Source organism: Ochotona curzoniae, unplaced genomic scaffold (genome assembly GCF_017591425.1).
Source record: "Ochotona curzoniae isolate NIBS_2020 unplaced genomic scaffold, NIBS_Ocur_1.0 contig_2688, whole genome shotgun sequence".
NCBI lineage: Eukaryota > Metazoa > Chordata > Mammalia > Lagomorpha > Ochotonidae > Ochotona > Ochotona curzoniae.
Window position 1 is genome coordinate 4250402 of NW_024465553.1, and position 4453 is coordinate 4254854.

At 47.8% G+C, this 4453-nt stretch overlaps 1 non-coding gene across 1 annotated transcript; it reads left to right on the plus strand.

Annotated features, from left to right (window-relative positions):
• Positions 1-1353: 1353 nt before the first annotated feature.
• On the plus strand, positions 1354-1464 carry LOC121153262. The gene has a single exon (XR_005883353.1). It is a non-coding gene; the product is annotated as a U6 spliceosomal RNA (small nuclear RNA).
• Positions 1465-4453: the final 2989 nt, after the last annotated feature.

Below are 4453 nucleotides of genomic sequence, written 5' to 3' on the forward strand. Positions count from 1 at the left end.
AAATAAAGAAAAACAGGAGCAAACTTAAATGACCTAGAATCAGATGTTGCTACTATTTGGTTTTTCTGCACCTATGAGTATTGTATTTTTAAAACATATTTATTTCCTTTCATTGGGAATGCAGATTTAGGGAAAGATCTTTCATCCACTAGTTTACACCCCACATGGTCACAATGGCCAGAGACAAGCCAATGCTAAGCCAGGACCCAGGAGCTTCTTCTGGTTCTCTCATACAGGTGCAGGGTCCCAAGACTAGGCTATCTTCTACAGCTTTCCCAGGCCACAGGCAGGAAGCTGCATTGGAAGTGGAGTAGCTGGGACATGAACCAGTTCCAATATGAGATGTTTGCACTTGAACCTGCATCAGCCCCTAGTATTGCCTTTTGGTAAGCTAAATGTTTTCTGCCTGTACGTTTTGTTTCGTGGCTTGATTTTTACTCTCTAAATCACAGGCACTTGCCTGGGTTGTTTTCTATTCTTCATCCATGTCATTTTTACAGTTGTAAGCACATGTGATAAAGTTGATGAAAACAGTGCCAGTGCTGAACACTTGGATTTTTTTTTTTAATTCTGCTGTTCAATTACATCCTGGCAGATAAAACTGAGCATGTTACCAGGAGTTTCCAGAGAATGCTTCTCAGGAAAGAGAATGGGTCAGACAAAGCAGGTGCCCATTGCTGAGGAACTAAACGCGTGCTAACCAGAGGCTACCAGGAAGGAAGGCTACCAGCTCCCCCGGGCTGTATGAGAATGTGCTTTCTGCCCTGTGCTCATGGAGACGCTGCATTCTACAGGACTTATTTATTGATTTTGAAAGTTGTAAGTAGAAAGAAAGAGAGAGAGAGAAACAGCCAACGCTGGGCTAGGACGAAGCCAGGAGTTTCATCCGGGTATTCCACATGAGTAGCAGAGGCCCAGACACTCGGGCTATTTTCCGCTGCTTTTCCACGTCATTAATAGGAGATGGATTGGAAGCAGCCTGGACACAAACCAAAATGTTGACATTGCAAATGGCAGTTTAACCTGCTGCCAGTCCCAATGCTGCATTTTACATATATATAAAGTAAGATACAGAACATAAATCTTTGCCCCTTGGGCATCTTGGCTTTCAGCGAGACTCGGCTCTCAGCACAGGGCCTACAAAGAAGCTTAGCCCTCTTCTATAATTCCACTCATTCATTACGGATCAGCCATTTTTCCCACTAAGTGCCAGAGAATCCACATGCTGAGCTTTGCTGGCCATCCAACCTGTCGTCACTCCCCAATTCTGCCCACAGAACACAAACAGTAGCTGTAGACAATAATAGGAAAGGAACAGGTTTGACAGTGTGTCAATAAAACTTTATGGATACTGTGCTTGCCCTGGCAGCACATTTATATACTAATATTGGAACGATACGGAGAAGATGAGCATGGCCCCTGCGCAAGGATGACACACAAATTCATGGAGCTTTCCATATTTAAAAAAAAAAAACTTTATGGATGCTCTCATTAAAAGTCATGTCATCTCCACATGCCATGAATATTCTTCTTGTAACTGCTTGAGAGAGCAATGACTGCTCCAAGCTCCCGAGTCACGTGACAAGCAGGTGGGCTAAGGCATGTCTGGTCTCAGGGCCTGACTTGGCGGAACTTGGGATTGAAGCGAGGGTCCACACGCACAGGACCTGCATCCTCCCCTCTGGAAAAAGGATTTTCCTCAAAAGTGTAATCCTCTTCAACCCTGGCTGTACATTAGAATTTCCCGAAAACATTTTTAAATGTGTGCTGCGCCCACACCTCAGATGAAGGAGCCCTGCGGTTCTCACGGCAGTGTGTGTGCACATGGCCAGTAAAGGTGTCCGCGTGTGACTCCGAAGGTCAGCGGTACGTGAACTTGCATTGGTCATGGGCATAGCCAGCATGGCCCCGATGGGCACCGTATTCAGGCCACTCAGCCCTGCGAGGATGCCCAGAGCTGGAGAATCTGGATCAAGAGGAGGGGAGGTGCAGCATGGAGCAGAGTCAGGTGCACAAGTGGACTGAGCATGCGCTGAGTATAGGCTCCAGAGGCTGGGCTGCTTTGCTTATTTTTTAATATATATTTTGAAGCCAGAGTATGTGTGCATGTGTGTGTATACGTTTGAGAGAGATTAAAAAAAAAAAAAAGAGGAGGAAGAGGAATAAGAAGAAATCTGGCTCACTCCCCAAATAGCCACAGCAGCCAGGAAGCAAAGAACCAGGAGCCTCATCCAGGTCCCCCAGAACACCCCCAGAGCCTCTGCCCTGGTCTGCAGGTGCAGGCGCTGGAGTGTTCCATGATCAACAGCAAAGAGATAGAGCTGCAAATCTCAGACTCACCGCTACCCTGCCCGACGCTGCAACCGACTGAGGGCATCACATGGCCGTTCAGTCCGCACCCAGCCTTTCTGCTCCCGCCCTCCCCATGCTTTGCTTTTCCTTGCAGATTTCAAGGTGATGACAAAAGAGAGAATGGTTTCAGCTTCTGCTAATACCCACTTGACCCACAAAAGAGAATTCACCAGCATTCCGCAGCTTCTAATTTAAAAACCATTAGACGGTTCCGCTTGGCAGACCAGATCTAAATATTCTTAAAGGGGTGGTTTAATTCAATGATTACCTTAACAAGCCCCCTTTTAAAATGATGATCCGCCAAATTCGGGGGATTTGTTTTGGAATCTGATCCAATAAGTGGCTTTGTACAAAGAGGAGCAGAACGGGAATCTGATTTGGTTCAGAACACAGCGAAAATCATGGAAATTACTTTGCATATTTAATCACTGTGGAAACATGAGTACAAACGACTTTCTAGAGATTACCTTAGGAAAAAAAAAAAGCAGCAGCTCCGGGCTTTGCAGCCAGTATACCAAGCGCTTTGATTTACTGGGAATTATTTGGATTTTATAGAACACTTAGTATTTCAAAGACTTCAAGCCACTCAACCACTGGCAGAAAAGACATATTTTAAACAACAGGATAAACACTAGGCTTTGGGAATGGGAAGGACAGGGAAAGATCTGGCATTTAGGACCGTGGGATGCCCTCAACATCTTTTTTTTTCACCCAAAACCTGGGGAAAAAACGTGAACAGAAACACCAAGAGAAACCCACACTTCCCAAGTGGCCGCAACGGCCGGAGCTGAGCTGAGCCAAAGTCAGGAACCAGGAGCCTCCCCTGGGTCTCCCACATGGGCACAGGGTTCCAAGGCTTTGGGTTGTCCTTGATTGCTTTCCCAGGCCACAAGCAAGGAGCTGGAAGGGAAGCAAGGCAGCTGGGGTTAGAACTGGCGCCCATATGGGATCCTAGCATGCAAGGTGAAGACTTTAGCCACTAGGCTACTGTGCTAGGTCTACAATGATACTTTTAAAAGTTCATGGGCAGATTAAGTTGAAACATGATGTGCAGGCCCAGCATTGTGGCATAGCAGGTCAGGCCACTGATCCCAATGCCAGCATCCTATAGGGGCATTAGGTTGTGTTCCACTTCTGATACAGCACCTTGTTAATTGCCTGAGAGAGCAGTGGAGAATGACCCGAAGGTTTGGGCCTTTGCCACCCACATGGGAGGGCCAGGTGATGCTCCAGGCGCCTGGCTTTGGCCAGGTACTGATCGCTGCAGCCTTCAAGGGAGTGAACCGGCACGTGGAGGGTCTCTCTCTTTTCCCCTCTGTGTAACTTTCAAATAAATCAATCTTCCAGAAAAGTGATATGCATCTTCTGTGAGCTTTTTGAATACCTCGTGTGTGTGTGTGTGTGTGTGTGTATAACAGAGAGATTGGTTCTGTCTCTCTTAAAAAGCCCTAATAAAAAGAGGAAGGAAGCAGATGAGTGGCAGGTGGCACCAAAGACTCTGTGCCGCTGTCACTGGGGCATTCACCGCACGCATTCCTGGGCTTTCCTTCCTGGCCAGTGCTGCCCATGTAGCGAACACAGAGCTGCGATCCAGAGGAATCAGAAGAAGCGGCCGGTTTAGAAAGCGCTCCAAAGCAGTGCCACGCTCTCAGACGGGCCCCCACATGCCAACAGCTGGCAGCAGCTCCATTTGTAAAACTGCATGCAAGCATCTGCCTCCATACACACTCGTCACAGACGCCAACGCATGCAGTGGCCACGCGCTTCGTAGGACTAGCAGGCCTTGCGAGAGTGGGTGTGTGTTTGGGTTTGTGCATTTCCAAAAGGAATGTTAGAGAGCAGATGTGCATACTGTGTGTGTGTAAATAAGCAGACACACACACACACACATACACACACCCCTCCTTTGGGCTCCCCCTAAGCAGGACGGAGGCCTCAGCTGTAGGCAGGTGACTGACTCTAAGTGGTAGAAGACCTGGATGATGACATCAGGATGACTTGTCAATCAGCCACAAGGTGGATGGGGAACTGCCTCTGCAGAGATCCACACCCAGAACCCGAGTGGCTGTGACCCTGCACCAAGCTGGGACAGCAAGGAGAC